At 39.2% G+C, this 21,818-nt stretch overlaps 1 protein-coding gene across 5 annotated transcripts in view; it reads left to right on the forward strand.

The window, feature by feature from the left end:
* The window catches only part of LOC124300178 (orexin receptor type 2-like), a 62,035-nt gene that overhangs the window by 1,610 nt on the left and 38,607 nt on the right, over window positions 1-21,818 (forward strand). For 3 of the 5 annotated variants that reach the window (XM_046753927.1, XM_046753930.1, XM_046753931.1), the window contains exon 1: window positions 15,272-16,005. The exons of the other annotated variants lie outside the window; for them this stretch is intronic. The gene's annotated coding sequence lies outside the window, so the exon portion shown is untranslated. Of the gene's footprint in view, window positions 1-15,271; window positions 16,006-21,818 lie in introns of those variants that run through there. 5 annotated transcript variants of the gene reach the window in all.

Raw genomic sequence — 21,818 nt, forward strand, 5'->3', positions numbered from 1 at the left:
AGAGTTCAAGTGAGCTTAAACTTGCTTCCCGGTTGACTTACAATTAGTTATGGTAACGTAATCGTGACAACCATGGATTTCGTGTATCCAGGAAGTACCTGCTTCTGCACCTTCAAAGAACCGACTTCTTCGCCCAGAAAAAGCAATCGGCCAAATTGTTTGCACGCTGATCGAATTGTGCAAGAGTTTGTGTTGGTGGGATTCTACCAGCTCAGATTCTTAGGATTGGGTTCATTTTGTTAATTGTCTCGCTACTAGGGTTGGCCACAATTCGTAAACGAAGAGCTTCTTCCCGTCTAAATTTCCTGGACGTGATGGGCATTGATTCGATCGATTGACGATTCAGGGAATGTGTTTTTCACCTTTCCGATAGGGTTTGAATCCCGGCTGCGATGACACACATCGGTGCGAATCGAACAACGAAAAATGCGGACGATAGAGATTGAACGCCCTAATCTTCCAATTTAAAAGGTTATCAGGAACGCTGATTAGGAAAAGAAATTAAGTGAATCAGTTCAAGAAGAAGAAACGATTGATTGCGAAACGTTGCGTTGCTGACGAACAAGCTTTTCCGAACTTAATTATTCCATTTTAGCCGCAAATTTCTCGTATAATCTGAAAATAAAACATTTGTATGCTAATAATCACGACTGAATTCGTAAACAGCAACCAAGTTCCAGTTATCAATAAAACAAGAGATTAAGAAAAAGTGAATAAAGAGTTACACTCAAATTTCGCCTGCACGTGAAAAACGGGGAACGAGAGAATGGCCGATTTCCCAAGATTAAGTTGAACCGAAATTTGCATATCAAACAGATACGATTGGTAAAAAATAGTAAAGCTACTTGTTTTTCTTCAAGTAGAAATAAACTAGTAAAAAAAAAAAAAAGAAAATCTTATATTCAGCGGTATTTACCTGATCGCTCATTCTCTCAAATAAACTTTCGCTCGGCTACCGTCAATTGCTATACTGCTTGCGGGCAATCGCGTTATATTCGCAACGTGGGTACCCCGCTGTTCGAGACCTGATTAAGCGTTGTTTTCTAAACACCGTCAGCGTAAATCAAGTTCGAGCTCGCGATTTCGCGTACTTACTCGATCTTATCTCAAATACGAAACTGCCCGCACGCCTTCAATTCTTTGTGACTTACAATCAGTTACTGCCAATTCAAGCAACAAAGCAAGACTGGCATGGCAAAGATGACCGAACTATTCGCGAATTTCACGTTTCACAGTTTGCCGTTTCAACAACTCGGCCTTCGCCCAGACGGGATTCGAAAATGAAGTTTGGACTGCCGTAATCAACGAGCGCTATGCCGAGGGACATAACTCGATGGGAAACGGATACTGCCCTACGATCCTAGGATCCTAGGATCGATACCTCTTCCACTGTTACGTCTGTACAGGTACATACCCACTCGGAAAATTACATTACGTGTCAATAGCCCCGTTGTTCGAAAAGATGCTAGGAATTCGACGATGATAAATAAACGGTGTGTAAAAAGCAGAGCTTCTTTACACTCAGGTATAAAAATACCCGCACACAGAGCGTTCCTCGGTCTTGGTTGACGTGTGAAAATAGTTGAGGATGAGTATTTTTCACGATAGGCTTCTGCGGACAGATCCGGAGTCAAATTGAGACGAAACGAAGGAGAATTTCACAAGCGTCGAAAATTTTTCTGCACAGTGGTAAACGTAGCGCCTGACAATTTTCGTACAGTCTGATAAAAGCACGAGCGGTGAATTTCTACTGTGGCGACCGTCTAGAAATTCGCGGGTAGAGAGATACCTAGAGGCTTTTAATCAGGCCCGGTATTCCCGCATTTCTATGACAGCGGCAAGACGAAGGTAAACTCTTGACGTCAGTTTCAGGTGAAACGGCGACTGGATTCTAAGATAATTTGCGTACCTTACACGCGCGGGATTCTCAGCCACGTACAATGGCATCGGCTTTTGCCGATGATTGACGCGAATTGCCCGTGAAAGAGGCATCGCCTGCGAATCGTTGATCAAACGGGGCCCTGATGATGCGAATTGACGGAATGCCAAACGAACGATGCATGTAGTTTCAATCAGGAGATTCGAGATACAGGGATTTTATCATAAACGCGTAGAAGAAGGTAATTTGTGAGCCGCGGTCTAAGTTCAGTCGTTAAATAATTGTAGGTATAACTTATGATGTGTACGGGAAGACATGGCAGAAATTTAATTTCATGTTGACAATGCGGAGAGGATTACCTCGGGATATAGTTTGTAATTCAGGGAAAGTTAACACGAATTCCGTGAGGCAGATAAACGTGATACGAATAGCAAAGGCTTTTTATATTATATGGATACCTACTTACTACTTGTTTCTCCAACAATGCCCGGCATGAATATCCCGCGGTTCTCGTTTCAGGCTGGTTAATAAGGAATTTAGTGTTATCCTAACAGAGACCCGAAGGGATCACGATCGGCCTACGTCGAGCCCTTAAGAAACGGGGTTACCAACGTTTTCCCAAAGAGGATCGCGCAGCCTCGATCCTTGTTCTTTTTACGACGAAAACCGTAAAAGTCATCCGTCTAGTCCGGACGGTAAATTAGGCTGAGTTTACAGCTGAGCGTCGCTCTTCTTATAGATCACAATTATAAACGTAGGCGGAACTTACCGCTGCAGCTTGTGAATTTCCCATATTAACATTCCACGTGCCGAGCGAGGATTAAAGAGGCTACGATGAATGCTTTTTCACTTGTTTCATTGCGATTTAGTCGCACATTCACAATTTATCAATTTTAACATCATACATCATCATATCGTACATAGTATGTATTGAAGTTCGAAACCAAATTTTGGAAGTTCAGAAAGTGACGTCACCCAATATTTTTTTTCACTTGACGTCATCGATCTATAGTAATCGTCGACGACGAAAATCTGCTGCCGAATTCCTCTGCAAATTTCAAGTACCAGGTTCTCTGTCTCCTAGATCCTACGTTCCAGGTCCGCTACCTGGTGAAACTCGACTTTCACAACAAGCGCTCCGTGGTTTTGGCTGTCCAGGTCCTTTACCTTGTGGATTTCGACCTGCAGGACTAGCGCTTCGTAGTTACTGCACTCGAGGTCCGCTACTTGATGAAACCAGACTTCACGGACTAGCGGATTAACATTTATTACCCATTGAACAATCCTCAAGCATCGATGGTGTGAGGTATTTGGTAAATCTCGTATCATCTGGTAAAACACTGACAACGAGTAAGCGAGCGCACGAGCACAAAAACTAGTTACACTAGGCATCTGACCCCCAGCGAACTTTAGCGAGCGAGGGTTTTAAAGCTAGTTTTCATTAAAATTCAAGGTACAAAAATATTCAAATTATAAACCAGAGCCTAAATATCGACCTTTCGTTTCAAATCACTTTAAAATCATTAAAGTTCACATAGATTCGTTCGTTTTCATTCCAGGATTACTTATTTCGTTGAGAAGAGTATCTACAAATATGCCATTTCACAAGACTGCACTGATATTAATTTTGATTGAAAAATCGCAATAAAAAGCTTACTTTCAGTAAATTTGTTAAAAAAATTTTTTTCCCACAAAATAAGCCATCATGGATGAACTGAATTGAATATCGATTTAATTTTGAACTGTTTTCAATGGATTTGAAATGAAAAAACGACATCCAAGCTCTCATTTATAACTTTGGTACTAAACTTTCTTCAATCTTCAGGAAAATCGTCCTAGCTTCGTAATCTATAAATTGTATAAATTCTCACTGTCCAATTATCTCGTAATCAAATTAACGAAAAGGCACTGAAATTTGACTCGTCAACCACCTTAATCGAGCCTTATCGTTAATAATGTTGCTTCAATTTTCTTCGGACATTCGTCGACCAGAAAATCAATATTTTTACTAGAGGTACCAGGTGACGTTGAATGGCTCCGAATAATTGTACGTGCCGTCTGATGATACAGCTGTCCTTACCTTTGCCATTACATTCGCACCGCGACATTGGTATTCATGTCATATCCATAACATCCATTGGAACTATACCGAGTCTACCCAAAGCAGGTAAACTTCGAGAAATTATTCTCCGTTACACAGGATAATTTAAATACCAATCCAATTAGTCGAACTTGACGCACGATTATAAGTGACGAATATGGCAAGCTCACACCTGAACGAACCGACGCGTCTGAAGAGTCCTCGAATATCATCTAAGCGAATAAAACTCCGACATTTCCGTCGTCGTGAGCCCAAAAAGAGACATTCGAGTCTCTGGATCACTGCTTTTTCTCGTGATAAAACCAAGCTCAATATCATCTCGAGATACCGTAATTATGCAACCTGTGGAGTCGGTTCACCGATAATTAGTGCCAGGATTTATATACACAATAATAATCATGATATTATATACATACGGTAAATGCCGAACAAGTTTCTTTTGAACTTCACGATACGGATCACAATTAGTCAGCATTATGAATTTACAAAGATACCAGGTAATTATATTATACCTACCTATTACGCGAGCACCGAAAAGCTCGGCTGCAGGGTTGGACCCATTCATTATATAGATAATAAGCCAATCACGACCTTAAAATGTTACTCTAATCGGTTTGGAGAAATACTCTTGCTCAAAATAACAATCAGATTGAACTGTTGTTCATCGTCGCTTTGCAAATTTAAGCTCTTTTCTCCTTCCTATTGAAACCTTATCAAGCGTTCACTGATTTATAAGATATACAATATGGTACATTTCGAGGGTGACGAAGACCGAGGTACCCAATCGCTGAAAGGTAAAATGCTCTGCTGGTTAACACGAGTGAATTCAATACGGATTCAGCAGTGATTTACTTCCCACGAACTGCTTAGAATTTCATTTGTAAATTGTTTGCAGATTACTACTTAATGAATCAGCAAACTCATTTGAAATTCACGTGACAGTCTGACGGACGGAAAGTGTATAATAAATTCGTGAATGTTCCAGAACTCGGCCAGAACACTTGCTTGGGACGTTAAAAGCATTCAAGTTAGTAGGAAATGGCGGGTAGAGCAGCAGAATTTAATTTAACTTCCAATTTCTCTTGCGGCGACTGAAGGACTTCGTAAGATATCAAAATTTTCTGTAGACTTTGTACAGTAGTAGGTATACAGCGAACCGCAGGAGGCAGCCTCAAAACCCTTAAAAGAACAACTCGCAGTCGTATATAAAACAGGCTCTGCTTGTGTTCAGCGGTGGTCGATATAAAAATTTTATGCATCTCGGCCGTTCTTGGAATGAGAATTAGATATCGCATAAAAATACCAAGTTCATATTACCATTCAGATTAGGCCCGTATACATATAAATAATATACGTATATTGTTACGTTACGCCGAATGCTTCGAATAAACCATTGAGCCGAGTTCTGTACGAGTAGAGAAGAGAAAACAAATTAATGAAAAGCTGAGGGGATTGTAGAAAAAATAAGCAAAAAGTAAATGTACGTCATCAAATTGTATTGTCACTCGAGATCGGAAACCAAACCCTCCTAATGTCGTTTTGCCGGAAATTATGGACCGATAACAAGTTGAGTAGCTACTCGATATGGTTCGATAGTCGAATCGTTTTCTGTAACGATCTTTATATAATACTTGGAGAGATTTTTACCAGAGCATCCTGGTACAGGTGAATCGAATTTCTCCTGACTTTAAAGCGAGGATAGCCATGTTTTGAAATTTTCTGTCGACAGATTGAATAAACCTTCCGTTGGTCGTAGTGATGCAAGCTTTCCACGTCCTCGTACGATTTCAAAGCTCTATATCTATAAACGATGAATGAATAATTCAAACAAGGATAATCAGTAAACGTGAGATTATTAGTAGATCGAAATTTCTGTCTGAAATAATATTTGCTACTGTATCATTCGTAAACAGACAATCAATTGTATATTTAATGTGGTAAAGCAGCAATGCCGAATGAGAAGAAAAATCGACATAGAGACGATTCTGTACAGTGTGATCGATCAAGCATTGGAATAATGAAAAGTAAATGTTATCAATGGATTCCTTTATTATATAAATCCTTATTTATATAAACCTTTATTTTTCTAGAACGTATATTCATTACGCGTAAATACCGTTTCACGGTCCTTTTACGGGTGGAAATGATCGGGCCTGAATCAACAGCCGTTAGTTACATCGTTACATGAGTAAGAGTTGATCTCGTTATTCTTGGTCGAGAATTTGCCTCGGGGTGGAGCGTTTACGAAGAAGAACGTCGCGCGGAAACTATGCCTTTAAAAGCGACGCTCAAAGACGGCAGATGCCGGAGACCACCTACTATGGTAAAGGAAATTTAATAGCGAAATAAGATAGAAGTGAAATGGAACCTGAAAATGACGAATGAAACGGAGGGGTGCAAATTTCCCGAGTCACGAAGGTGTCGCCGCATATTATTGATCGATAATTAAAGTGCACTAAAAAAATAGGCATCTTCATTTCTACAAGGTGTAATATTCTCGGTAAGAATCTGAAAGTTTTGCGGTTTCCGCGCCCTCCTTTTATACCCACGAGAATAATGCGCCATTTGGTAAAAGATTCATTACGGACACCGCCCTGTAGGCTTTTTAGCCATCAATAAAAGACATTGTCGCGTTAAACGCCGCCATCAACTATCCGGGCATCGTACATTGGGGTGGAAAAATTGCCTTCCCAGGTGGTTTTAGTCGGACAGTTTTTAAGGTGCCCCGCTGCTCGAGAAGCAGCTTACGGGCGATTTCGTGTACGAAATTACGTCACTGATTAACGATCGCCAAGTTTGGAAATCGATTGGCAGGGTTGAACTGAGTAATTACAGGCGTTACGCGCTCCGTTTCCGGTACGATTGGAATTTAACGCGAACCAGGATCATAGCCGGAGTAAAGGACGTGGCCGAGGGTATATTTCACCGTCGCATCCATCGAGCAAACAGTAAACAGCGGTTGTAATGGCGATAGGTATAAGTATATCCACTTGGCACGCGTCGTGCGAGGAGCTTCGGAGGGAAAGAAGGAAGACGATCTATGAATAGCTTGAGGCTTTTGGAAGAGAAAGAGAGAGGGAGAGAAAAGAAGTAGATGAATAAAGAAAGGGCGGATGAAAGGTGAGGGAATAAACAAACCGGATAGTGAAAACTCAGAGAACGGACAGGCGGTGGCGTTAGGAGTCAGGGGAATAAATGGGTGGTGGAAAAAGTGGAAGGAAATGGGAAAACAGCGAGAGGCAAAACGCGCACGGAGAAACCGGGTGTCTGGTGTTCTCTTGACGGAAGACGAAAATCTGACTGACATCGTGACACTCGCAGAAATGGATTTGCAAATTGTACCCACGAACAAACATGCGAGAATATATTGTAATTATGCTTGGGTTTTTCGTTGGGCCGTTCGAATTACGCTCCGTGTAAAATTCGTATTAAAATATGAAGATTTATACGTAAATACCTTTGTGTGCTGTAAGTTTTTGTTCGGATGATACCGTGCGTAAAAAATTTCAACGTGAATACTCCGAAAACCGCTCTGAAAGAACGAGGTTGGAACGAGTGGTCCGGACTTTTCAATTTTTTAAATCGACAATTTGAAACACGGTTCGATTTTCAACCGCATTAGAAGAAAAGACTCTTTCGTTATGCGGTGTGTTAAATTTTACTCGAATGTATCTCAACGATTTTTTGCCGATAACCGCTTCAACAAAAAATATACGATCTTTCTTAAACTTTTTTCCTACATTCATGCCATGTGAAAGGCTAACCTATTTCGTCTACGTAAGCTTAGGTATTGAAATGGTCCCGTTTATTGAATAGCCCAACTTTTTTAATCATCGAATATTGTGAGAGTAAAATAGTGAATTCATACTTCTGAAGTTAATTGGTCGAATGACAATAAAAATTTAATTTTAAGAAGTTAAATATTTTTCTTGCAAACAACTTTTCATGCACGATAATTATCTTCCTGCGATGGATTGAATCGAGCCACACCCTCTGTTACGATATGTGTATGTTTTTGCTTGACCCCGATGTAAATTATAAACAAGTTGCGCAGTTACGGTCTGTAATGTAACTCAACATCGCGAGGGAAAATCACAGTCGAGTTTCCTGCCGATCGAAATCTCCGGGGCCATTTTTCCTGAGGCGGAAAGTTCACGATGCCTGCTATAATTGTCTCAGGCGAATATGACGTCGCGTGTTTTTGCAAAGGTCTAGGTTCGTATTCCTGTTTACCTCTAAAGTCGAAGCTTACGCAGGCACGTCGCGCTGATAAGAAAAACCAAGTCGGCACCTTCCTACGAACAAATGTTCGATAAATATATCCACGATGTTACGACGAAGGCAGATAGTACGAAAATATTGAAAGACCTTCGCGTCAGTTGAGATATTCATCAAAGCTGATGCCTTTCCCCGAAAACTTCCGATCTAAACTCGTTGTAACTTTTTGAATTGCCATCCATCCGCGGTCGGATCAAAGGAAGACTCTGCAAATTTGCGTTGAAGAGTTAAAGACTCTGCAAATTTGCGTTGAAGAGTTAAAGACTCTGCAATAGCAATCGCAAAACTGGATATTCTAGACAGACAATACTCTCGGTTGCTTATCACTGAATTTTACTTGCGCATTGTACGTACCATGTTTTAGCTGCAGAAAATCACGTCCGTAAATCTCGCACCTCGCGAACTCGACTCATTGTCAGGGAAATTAATTACGCTGTTAACTAAAACGCCTCTAGCATATACGTTTAAGCGAAAGTAATCAGGTATACGTTTTTCTCTCGAGCAACAAATATTTTATACAGCCACCCGCGCGTTATGACGAGCGAAAATTTTTCACTTTGACTGATTGTCAGTTAGCGAGGTAAAACTCGTTCGACGTTCTTGTATAAATTGCCGAATTTAATCTATCGGTCAATTGCTTCTCCATTAAGCGGTAGAATATTGGAATCGAATTTCGCTGGAAACTTTTTAAACGTTGATTTTTCGATATTTTCGTTTATTACATATCTACGGGGTGCTGAAAGTGTGTAGATAAGGTGTATTAACGATAATGACTGTAAATCATTCCGGCAGGATATTGTTTATGGCGGTTTGTACGTTTTTCAGGAATTTTTCACCATCTGTTCACCCCGCGCCGCGGTTAAACATTTCCGAATAAGCATACCTGCACGATATTTCGCATGGCAACTAAACTTGCTAATATACCGTGCGTTCTGACATTATATCCACACATTATAGTCGAGCGTAAATTTATCAAGAATATTTCGCGTGAACACCTGCTCCCGTTTAGCATCTGCTTTAAAATTTGGAGAAGGGAAATTTTCAGTATTCGAAACGCCTCCGAAATTCGAACGCTTCAATCTCTTTGGCAAAAAGAAATTCTGATCTCCAATTTTCAGCCTGTGACATCATTTTCGCGAATAATAGCTTCTTACATGAGCAGCGATGAAATTGAGATATTTTTTTCAGAGGGTAAAAAAATATCGTGAAGATTGATGAAATGTTGAAAACTTTGCCGCTCGTTCGTTTCTTGGTACAGATCGATCGCTAGGTCCGGGAAAGCTGAATGATGATAAACAATTATCGAAATATTAGACTCGACACATTTTATAAGTAATAATCGGTGCTCAAGGATCGATTGTAAAAAGATTAAACAGCTAAGATCCTAATAATTTTTCAGGCGGGAACCGCTTCGCCTAGGAAAATACGTCAGGTATCCAGTTCTGTTTACGACCCTCTTTACGATTCGTTCAAACTATTATGAGGCTAGAAGAAAATAAACACATCTTCGCGAGCATTCGCATCGATAAAACTTCAGGTATTTTAATCGGGAAACGATGATGCTGCCTAGTCACGTCACGCTGCATGTGCTTTCTAACGTCATTTTATGTTCGCGATATTCGCAACGAGGATATAATCTATCAAATCGACGTTACATTAATGCCAGATGGCAAAAAGTAGACTTATTTTGTTCCTGGGGTTCAAAACAAAGTAAACCTGTACGGTTGACTTTGAAATTCTATAGAAACGAATTTTCTTCGTACAAGTGTAGAATAAGTGATTAGATTCTCCCCGGCTTTTGTTGTCGCTCTGCATAAGAGGTAATTTCAACCTTCCTCGCGAAATTACCTATACAAGGTTGAATCGCGCATCCTGTCTCTGCCTATAAGGAGAGATCGCTGGTTAATTAAATTCTTATGCATGATCATTTAAATTCAAATTAAACCCTTATAAGCCTCGAATTACGCCGAGGATATGCGGAAACCTGCAGTACAGCTTTTTAAGGCCGGAACTTAAAAGGCACGGAAGTGAAAAAATTAGATCTCAGAGGCATTCTAAGGATTTGAAATCGGTTCGTTTATCGATCCGTCGACACGGCAAGTTTTTATGATAATATGCATAGCGCGTTCGCCTGAAACGTTACACAGGACATTGTTTTTGCTACGTGGAATTAATTTATTTGTAAACGTGAAATCTTGGGTAGCGAAATGTGGCGGACACTTTTTACGACAGGAATAAATACTTTTCACTCCTGCGGATACTGTGTCTTCGTTCACGGAGCGAGGAATCTTACCCTCGACCCTTTTAAGCAACCCTTTTAGTTCCATTTTCAACCAGCCAGGAATCTTTCCATTCTTAGTCTTGTCCTGGTCGACGTGTACGGGTCGTTTTCAGCCTTCCTCCAGTGCTGAGAATTGTTTCAGCCGCACAAAGATCGTAATCTCTGGTGTTCTCTGGATACTAATGCGGGAAATTTCCTAATTTTTCAACATTTTTTCCATTTATAAGCTCTCTTTCAAAAAGAGCCGGATAATCTGTAATTGAAAAAGAGTAGAATGATCGCTTTAGCGATACAGTTTGATGAAAAATTATCCTTTCATTTCTATAATGTATCGTCTTTACGGAAATATTGAACATTTTTTTCAAAGACGTGCGTGACGCACCGTTTTATCGCGGTGGCGTTGAACTTCCGAATTTGAAAAGTTCCGCAAAGCGCCTAATTCCGGATGATTTGGTGTCGAAACTTGAAAGTAAAGAAATCAAACTTTTACAAAACAACAAAGTTTGGATGGTCGGAAAGCCGACGGCTAAAAGTTCCGAAAATTCAAGTTACGATAGAGCAAACTTTCGAAAACTTAAAATATAGTCCTTTACTCATACAGCGTAGTTTACGAAAAATCAGAATAACCGGGATTCCGAGTGTAAAAATATCGAAAATCCAAAACAAAGAAAGTTCAAAGTGGTGAAATTTCACCAAGTCAGAAATTCGCGGAACTGAAGATCTTCGATGATTCGGAATTTCGATGATTCAGGTTTTCAAATTTTCTCATCTTCGCACTTTCGGAACTTTGACTCGTCGAAGTTACGCCCTTTCGGCATTTTGTCTTTTCTGAATTTTGCACTTTCGGAACTATGAGCGTCGGGTTTCGAATCATTCGAAACTTGGATGTTTCTTCAAAATTTTAATTCTTTACTCTAAGCTTCGCCACCGAACAATTCTGAATTTGGCGTTTTCAGAACTTTTCAAATTCGGAGTTTCAGCTCCGCCCACTTTTTTCGAAGGCCAAGTTCGTTCTTTTATGCTCACCGTCGAAGTACACCGCACCTTCAGAATACGGCGTATTTGGGGATGTTTTGGCCTCAATCCTCGTGAGAAATTGAGCCTGCAACCTGATGCGTATCTTCGGATAATAAACACTCCGGGGACGCGTCTACATCGCGTCAGTGCGTATTACAGCATGAAATTCGTCTGCAGAATCGTATTTGGGTAAGCTACGTGCAAGAAAAAATTTGTTCAACTTACCCTACGATGCAGCAATCAAATGTGTGGAAAGAAATGTTTCGTTAATTCGAAGAAAGGTTTCGCTTGATGAGACAAATTGTTGTTGTAACTACTTTCTTATCGAATCAAATTACACTTTTTTTTATTCAAAAAAATCTTTCTTCCTCCATATTTGATCGCTATATTTGGTAAAGTCAGCAAGTCTTTTCTCTGTGTGTAGAGAATTTGACACCCTTTTCTGATGTGAACATTCCGAATGATGTGCAGAACTTGCCACGAAGCACGTCTCGACATTGAGACGCTTTAAAAATTTTTAATATAAGATAATATAATCGTAGTTTTTCACACCGAATCTCAGAGTGGAGAATATTTAGGTCAAAACTGCGAACAGTTTACATAAATTTATTTTTTCTTCCATCTCTCATTTTGTACCCAGTCATAGTAAAATCTCGCGCCATCGTCTGACGCCGAAATTGCGAAAATCGAATATCAGAAAAAATTTTAAGAATCTGTTACATAATCGTATTGTATTTTTCGTCAGTATTTTACGTTTTCAACTTTTCAATTTCAGTCCCCATCGGATGTCCAAATTAAACTTAAATAAAGTTAAGCATCGTTATCGCGCGTTATAATCAAAAGTTCGTATAAAATGCCTCCGGTTTTAAACGGATACCTGGAGGTAATTGTTCATTAAAATTATTTCGTGCCGTAAGAGATCACAGAGATCAGTTTACCTTTCAATAAAGATTCATCGTAGTCGTGTTCAAAGAGTTATACTTTTAACGCTTGTACGAAAGAAAAAAAAAATTGATGCCGGGTCAAAAGAGGCTTGAAGATGAAAACAAGATCTTCTCTTAACAAGTTTTCGCAATAATAACAAAATTTTCAATTTATGTATAGAATATAATATATACGATGGACGTGTTTTTAGTGTGGTTTCACAAAATATTCAACGGAGCTTGTATCCGTATTTCGACACGGGGGCGGGAAGTCTTCACAGATTTCTTAGATTCGATATATATTCTGTGCGCATTTGCATTAAAAAAAAAGAAAAATAAAAACAGAATCGTTATTTTTTACGTCCGTACATTATATGCCGTCAATTTTTCATCAATATCGAAGTTCGAAAAAGGAATACTGGAAACGTCTCATAATTTCAATGGTGATAAAATAGTTGAACGCTTGAAGCCGATTGTGAAATACATTTTTTTGTTCAGTTACAACATCAAAAGTCCATTTTCCATTGAACGGATAATCCCAAAGCGAAAAAAAATTACCTTAATTGCTATGGGGGAAGTGTGGATATCCCGGGTGGATTTTCGCGTGGATTTATACCGCAGAAAGTATTATTAAACAATGTATATTCCGCAATTCAACGGCAAACTGGCTTGGTTTATTATTGATTTCCTCGAATATCGAGAGAACCTGAAAGTAAACATTTGGTAGGTGAAAAATATTTGCCAATTCACCGTTCGGAAATCGTGAGGTTAAATCCGCAAAAATTATACACCCTTTATTTTTGAAACTCAATTTACATACCAAAAAAAAAAAACTAAACAATAAAATATTTCGGTTTGAAATTCAATATTATTTACAAATAAAAGTTTAACAACGAATTCGGACAACGTGAAATCGGAATAGACGACCCGAAGCGAAATACTTGCTGAAAAGTTGTCAGGAATTTGGTGTTGAAAATTTATAGTCACCGAGTGGGTAATTGAAAGAAAGTTAGTCCTGTCGGTGTATAAATCACCGGTTCGCGTGTGCCGTGAAGTAAAAAGTTTGAGCATAGTCGTCAAGTTTCGTAAACCTTGGAAGCTACGAGTGAATTTCGAGCGAGGCCGGAATTGCGAAACGTTTCAATGATCATCCGGTGTAATTAGTCGAGCAGCCGGGTGAGAAGTATCTTGCAAAATTTCCTCGGCAAAAATTTTCCTCTCCTCTTTTTTTCCCCGCCATTTTTCATCACGTCATCGATTTCCCCCCGCGATATTCGCCCGGAATGTCTAAACACGAGGCGATGAGACGCCGCCGCGCCCACGTTGTTTGACGAAACACGTGATAAGGGAAACGAGTACGATGACAACTCACCAACACGTGTCGTCCTCCATTCCCGCACTCAAGTGCGGTTTAAATATCCACGTAGGCATATATGGGTGAGCGTAAACGTTACGTGACAACCGTGTCAACTTCAAATCTCCTTCCATCCACCAGCACGGCAACAAACGATAAATTTCACCCACCACATATGTAACATGTCGGATTGTTGTAGGTCCGCATGTTCTGTTGTACCGCATGTTCTACCTGTAGGTATTGCGGAGAGGCGCGCCATGCGAAACCGAAATAGATCCTCGACAATTCCGACACGTTAAGAGGCTCTTGAATGTACCCTCGTTTCGCGTTTCCCCGATCAGGGGGTTAACGAAACTGTTTATAATAAGCACTCGGGTAATCCGCATGATTCACAATGCTTTCGGCTTTTCCTTATAGCTGGACCGAGTTTCTCTTCAATTTTGTTTTGGCAAACAGATTTTACTGCCGCTTATAACGGTTACTTTTTCCACTCTATCGCGGTTTCGTAGTTTTTTTTTTTTTTATGAAAAAACAATTTCTTGGTTTCTACACGCATGAACTTGTAGCTGTAATTTTACCGAAAAAGCAGCTAGAGCAGAGTAAATATGAAATTTCCAACCATTTCGTAGCTTACCAATGTAAACTATCAAAATGTCGAAAAAAATGTATGCCTAGAAGTATACTAATTTTGTCTGCAGTCTTACTTGTGTTTAGTTTTTTTATTCCATGCCTCAAACCGAATAGAACTGAAATTTTACTAATTTAAACATTTAAAACAAATTTAAATCGACAGAAATAATTTAATTGTCGTTATAAGAATTAGAATTTTTTGCATTACGGAATGATTTTCACCGTATAATACACATTTTTGATAGACTGGCTTGGATTATACATATGCATAGGATAAACAAATTGCAAGTGTTTTTTCGAAAAAAAAAAAAAAATTAAAATAAAACAAAGTGTAAAGCAAAGCGTAAGACTGTAACGAACGAGGGAAAATAATGTCCATGCATATACAATATAACGAATAAACTATCCGCGGTAAGGTATAAAAGTGTGATGAAGCAATGAGTAAAAGTTAAATTAAAGCTGCTGGGAGTGTATAATGTGAAAACAGCGCGAAGTACGAGTCGAGTACCAATATCTTCCGCCCGTTATATTACCATATACCGCGCTGAGAGATTGCATTGTGATTCGGAAAACTAAAATAATTTAAAAAAAATCCACGTCCACAACGGATGAGTAAACAGAGCCGGGGGTATCCGCTACCTATGTAAGAAAACTGAATTAAACCTTGGAAGAAGTTAATAAAAATTCTCACGGGCGAGGGAGGGAGGGAGAAGAGAAGGAGAGGGATGAAGGCTCGCAGGTTACGAGAGTAGCGTCGTCGTCGCCGCCGATGCGCGTTATCAGTGTGAGATTGAACCTGAGGAGGAGAAACGCGTGCAATTCGCCAAGAGCCTCCGACACGTCGACGACGGTAACCCGACGGAGCAAAGCCCGCTTCCAGTTGAACACAGACCGCGGCGTAGGAAACATCTCGTAAGAGTCAGGGGTGGTCGTCGTGTTTTTTTCACCGTTGAGAAAATTGACGGTGAAATTATTCAAATCCCCCGCGAAACTCCGACCAGCTTCCCGTCAAAATTCAAATTCCGATCGACGACTTGACGCGCACTTTGAGCCCGCGCACAACCGACTCGCGAGAGAATTACGCTCGACCCGATCAACCGCAGTCAGTTCCCATACTTTGAACCGCACTCAACGGGGTTAGACTTGTGATCGCGTTGGCAAATTATTGTACAAGACTTTGAACTGGGATCGGGGTGAATTGGGGTTTGAAAATATTGGAGAAAAAATTTTAAAAAAAAGAATTTTCCGAGTTTTATTTCTAATTTTTACCAATCACGACCGACGGTATCTATAAATTATTCTAAATCGAATTTTTAATATGTATAAAGGAATCGAGGAGAAAAGAAGACCGTCGAACAAAACTAAGTGATATTTAAAAAAAAAAAAAAAAAAAAATAGCGATAACCGACCAGTGCGGATTGTCGGACTGTTTTCTTTACTGATCAGCTGTGATTTACGCCCCGTATATAAGCACAAGTGTCAGACATTCCCGCCGTTTCGAAGCTGGGAGCTATTCATTACCGATTAGCTTATTGTACTCAAGTAAGTTGAACAATACATACGTAGGTTTAATCGCTTTCCTTACGCAAAATATTGATGCTTGATACACGATTCACGGAGGTATATAAATAATATTATATATATGTATATTCCTGTATAACCCGCATCCGTACGGACAGGAAAGGAATATTAATTCTGTTTTTATCCTTCCGGGCGATAAACTCGCTTTCAACTTTTAAAGGGTGCGACGTGCATAAGTATTTATGGAATATGTATATATACACAATATCGCGGGGGTGAATTTCAATAAAACTCGACTTAATTAACACGGGAATGAAACAAGTATATTACAGCGAAACAAAACCAAGCAATTAAAAAATAAATACTGTTGACAAGAACGAGACTATTTGCTCACTACATAAGATCATTATAGTTATACGAACGGAATAAATAACTTTCAACATTTTTACTTCATCCGATTGTTTTATAAAAATCATAATTTTCCATCGATATTTATTAATTTCTCGATTAAAGCTGCAGCTTTACGTATAAAGTATAAATTTAGAATATCCTCTAAATGTGGATGGTGAAAAATTTGTGAAAAAAAAAAAGAAAAACCAGCAAGTAAATCGCTTTAATGAAAATAATGCTTTTCAATCAATTATTAATTGTTTCCTCTCTTTCTCTGTTCTATTTTATAGTAATAATATTGTGAAAATTTGCATGTACAGTGACGCATTTATGGAATATCCTCGTACAGATCGATCTTTGTAACCGAAGATACTCAAACAAATCGTCCGGTAGTCCCGATGGGCATCATCCTCAAACTTGTGGTTATTTAGTTTGGTGAAACCAGATCAGGAATTGGGGTAGAATCGAGTTATTCGGCTGAGTCATCCGATAAATCGCCGTATTCACTGCCACTGGAATATTTCAAAAACAAATTTTATTCTTGCCTTCATTGTTCGTAAAGTATGCAGTGTACGGGTGATAAAAAGAAAAGCGTTGCCTGGAAGGCATCTCGTGATCTGCTCAAATTTGGAAAAGATTAAGCAAGGGGGAAAGAATTGTGGAAGTAGCGGACCGATGGATGAACCAATGTTCTATGAAAATATTCACGAAATAACAAATCGAGCGCTAAATATCGCAACTTTGGCGTACCTGCAGCGTTCTGTACAAAGCGTGCTGCACCATGGCTGGCGTAATTGAAACTCATAAATTCAAGTCTCAAGGTCGGTTTTAATCTTAATTCAAGTTCGTCACGCGGAAGAGATTCGCGTCACCCGCGGCACACGCGTAGCGGAAAAAAAAACGACAACAAATCTAACCGTTTTCATTTATGAACAACCATCCACGAAATTCATAACATTTACGATTAACGATGTAATCTCAAATGTAAAATCAACTCTTGTCAAGTGAATTATAATTATCATGTCGCGTCGTTGATTTTCGATGTAACCGCATCGTCTTTTTTTCGGAAACATAATTGTATCTCGTGTTAAGTGTAAATTCTGTTTCGTAAGTTACAAAGCGATGTAAAAAATTGCCAATGTTCAACTTTGATTACGATTTTCCGCAATAATTACTCAATGAATCTCAGGTATATTTTATGATCATACGCTTCGGTAAGAAGCTTTGATATATCTATTTACTGAGCTTCCAATTAAAACCATAATATACATCGTAAAAAGAGCAGATATTTTTGTCTTGAGGCTGTTCACTTTTTCTGCGTGCAACTTATTCTTTCGCGTAAAACGGCGCCTTCAAAGGATTCGTTGGATGGAAATTCGCAAACTTTTCCCGAGCTTTCCAAGTGAAAACAAGATAAGAGAAGAGATAAAATAAGAATGAAAAATATACCGAGTGCGTTGAGAAAATTCCGCTGCTCCTATTATAATGTCAGGTGCAGCTATTAAGATTGAATCGGTGACGAAAGTTTTGGTCCTGATTTCCATTTCTTGCCGCTTCTGCCTCTCCTTCCTGTTTTTCGCTTTGATCACTTTTTTTATCCCCGTGTCTTTACGCTTTTTTGGTCAATTACCTCGCCGACAATCGCATGCCTTTGATCAGCCATTGATTAGGCAAACAATTCCACCAATTTCGCTCAATCGCTCAATCGATTTTGCGGTAAGCCATGAAATATCTCGAGTTCATTGCCGCGCTTGTTATATTATACTCTCGTGAATTGAGTATTTGAATGAAATTTTTTTTTCCATTTTTAGGGGTACGTAATGCGGTGCAAGCCAAAATAATGAGGACGTATTTTTTGTTTTTCGTTAAAAAATGATAATTTTATAAAGTTATAGGTGATTGAGTTTCACTGATTTTAATATATATAGATATATCTCAACATGGGTGACGTCACAATGTTATAGTTTTCAATCTGTTATATTAATGGCAATTTTGATTCAATCGAAAAAATAAAAAATACGTCAAAAATATTTTTTTCCAATCTACAAGAATATGAAATAAAATTTTTTTATTCATATACTCAATTGTACAAAGCCGATAATTAATTCGGATCTATTTTCATCTCTTCGGGAATGCCTTTTTTTAGTAAACGGACAATACGCCATAGTAATTTATAAAGTCCATACAGTCTCCGTTGGAAATTACTTCGCTAATTATAAATTGATACCGAGCAAAACAAACAACATTAATAACAATATAACAACAATAATAACAGTAATAAAAAAAAAAAAATAATAATAACGATGAGAAATAGAAGTAAAATTTATCATTTACGTATGTAAATTGATTCGTCGCCTACCCTCCGACTGTATTTTATTCCCCATCACCTCCCTTTTATTCCAGCCTTCTTTAATTATGTTCTCTAATTTCGAACTACAGTCCGTCACGTTTCCCCCCTTGTTTTGAAAATTTGCACAAGTCTAGTCGTTTATTTATTCATCTTTTTATATACCAACAGAGAAGAGACTTGACACTGATCGTTTATTAATCATCGTCACTTTCTTTCGACTCGGGTCGAGTGCGTACTTACTTCGGCTTCAATTTACAGCTGTATCTTCCCTCGTCCGTCGCAGGTGAAAGCTTACCGCGTAACTTAAAGTAATTAATTATTCGCCGGGTGCCTTTATTATATACTGTTCTCTCGATTACACCTGAGATGAGCTCTGATTTATTCATCAAAAAAGCTTTCGGAACGACACCTAGAGGTGAACTTTCAACGAGCCCTTATTCACAGTTCCCACAGCTCTGGAATATGGATTGGAAAATGTTATAGCAGAACGGATTATTGACGAGTAAACGAGGTATCAACGAAACATGTACGAAAAGTCGGAAAAATCAATAATTTGCAACTTTGCAATGGCTTTGATGGTGTTGAGTTTCAAGATTGAATGTGAGATATTATTTGCTTCACTCTACGGTTTATCCATTGAATTTTACCTCGCCGTTGAGTTTCGATTCTTTTAAGCTTTTTTGCACGGAAATTCGGTGAAAAAAAAATTTCGATAACGCGTAGCAAGCTCCGTGTCTGTCAGTAGTAAACTACAGGTTATACGGCATGAAAATTCGAAGCATGTTAAGCTATCGAATCTCAATGCGGTATATAACCGAGTCTTGGGATTTTCGATATCGTCGTCGTCGCCGTCGTCAGTTTTCAAGAAACGGAAATAGATTTTGGTTTTCTTTCTAGATAGTCCGTTGTACCGAAAGCTGAATTTACGTATCGAATCTATTTCGTCCGATGTATTCCTTTATCCTTCTCCGCGTGTTGTCCTGGTTCAAATTCATCTTATTCTATATGCTGTCCGTGTATAATGTCGGATGTGTCGAAGACGTCAAAGGCTGACGACGGTTGCCGTCAACCATGTTTAAAAATATTTCTACATCACACGGATGTCGAGGGTTGAAAATTTAGTTAAAAACTCGCCCCCGCCTCTCTTTCTCACTACACACACATACCTGTACATTTTCGTATTTCTATCTGAAAGTAGTTAAAATTTCGCACGCCTCGTACCTTCCTCCTTTTTATTGGTGGCCAGCTGTTCGCCTATAACCTTCTGTATATTCCTTCGAAGGAACCACCGGGGCACTCTTGGACGATTAACCTCTGTCCCCAGGCCATAAAAATCGAACCCTTTCGCCCTTTTAGGTTTGGCAATGCGCAAACGAGTTGCACCGAGCTGTAGGGTAGTGATAAACTTTTTGAAGATTCCTCGCGGTCGTAAAATCCCACGTTATAGAATATCTGTTGGAATAAACTTCGGCTCTACGGCTTATCAGACTTTCGTTACGGTGTCTTATACTAGCTGATTCTTCGATGTAATAAGTAACAACCTTTGAAAAGGGGATGCGAAGCGTTGGATGAAAATACTTTCAGCCTTTATGTAAGTAACCAGTGAATCTGTGTAATATTTTTATACGTATACCTGACATTGCGCGAGATTCAAAGCTCGTGAAATAAGGTAATAGCAACTTTTTAATTCGAGAAACATCATCTATACCCGCGAAAAGTTTCCGAAAAGTTTCACCGTTACTACCGATGTTCGTGCAGATTTTTAGTTCAACTTTTGATCACTCTTTCTTCCCGCCAACCGGTAAAAGGAAGTAATAATCACCATCATTATTTCGTAAAGTGAACATAAAAAAAAAAAGAAAGAAAAAATTGAAGTCTTACATAATTCACGCTGGACGTAATTGAGGCGAATTTTTTTTCCATCAGACTAACTGTCAGGACGGTCGATTTTAATCTTAAAGTACGAATCTTTGCAGTACGCTGCACCCGCCGTCTTATTGGGAAAATATATTCCCGCGGGACTCGTCGAGGGTCGAGGCTCCGACACTTAGGATGACTTTGTCTCAGCCATCACAGGGTTTTAGTTAAATTTTGCTAGGAAAATATAACCCAGAAGGTGCGAATATAGCGATAAGGGGATGGAAATAATTGTCTCTGCAAAGCGTGATTAAGATAGTGAAAAACCGGCGGTGTTGAATATTCCATCAACACTTAGATTCAAGTTTCGTTGTGAAATGTTGACTTTGAAAATCACGGTTGAAACGGAAAATTGATTCCACCTGAGGTTTTTGTACAACTCAAACCGCCGAGAGTTCACATATCGTCTCGAACCCTTCAAAATTTGCATATATTTTCGAAACAATTCAGCAAAGTTAACAGGGAAAATCACTCGTGCAAACAAACCCTCCCTAGTCTGTTGCAGTTTAGAACCTCACTCGATCCGGCGCGTTCTGGTTTCCTTGAAACAATCTAGCCGGAAATATAGCGGCTGTATAGTTTATCTTGCACCGGGTGAAACGAGCTGTAATTCCACCACCTCAAACGAGTCGCTCGCGTCAAAGGCTCCGGCTAGGGTCATGAGATGGCATCTATTATGCACGTTTAGCATCGGCTGTTGGCATCTTGCACGCAAATGCAAGTCTCGCATCCACTTGCCATTGCATGTAAATCGTTTAACCTTCGACGTACGAAGGAACTCGCGTATTTTCTCGGTTCTCGAAAATGATTTCTCAATATTCAAGCAATCTTTTTCAACGGTGATCCATTTCCACTCTTATCCCTTCGTTCAAAGCGACGAAAGCTGACGCGGCAAAAAGTTGCTTCGCAAATAGATCGAACAACTTTTCAGACAAGTGTGTACTATCTTATGCATGCACATAGAAACTCCCTTCTGATTCATTCAAGCGTTTTATCCCTTGGCGTTAAAACGAAATCCCGTTTCTTATCCATTTCGTTGGTTCACCAAAACACCCACTTTTTCATCGACCGGCTCAATTGGTTCGCCAAAATTTATCATAAAGCGATTAACTGTTGAAATTCACGAGACTGAAAAATAGAGGATGGATAAGTGGAATAGATACGAAGTTCAGCCCGC

The sequence above is a fragment of the Neodiprion virginianus genome, chromosome 3 (assembly GCF_021901495.1).
Source record: "Neodiprion virginianus isolate iyNeoVirg1 chromosome 3, iyNeoVirg1.1, whole genome shotgun sequence".
Classification (NCBI taxonomy): Eukaryota; Metazoa; Arthropoda; class Insecta; order Hymenoptera; family Diprionidae; genus Neodiprion; species Neodiprion virginianus.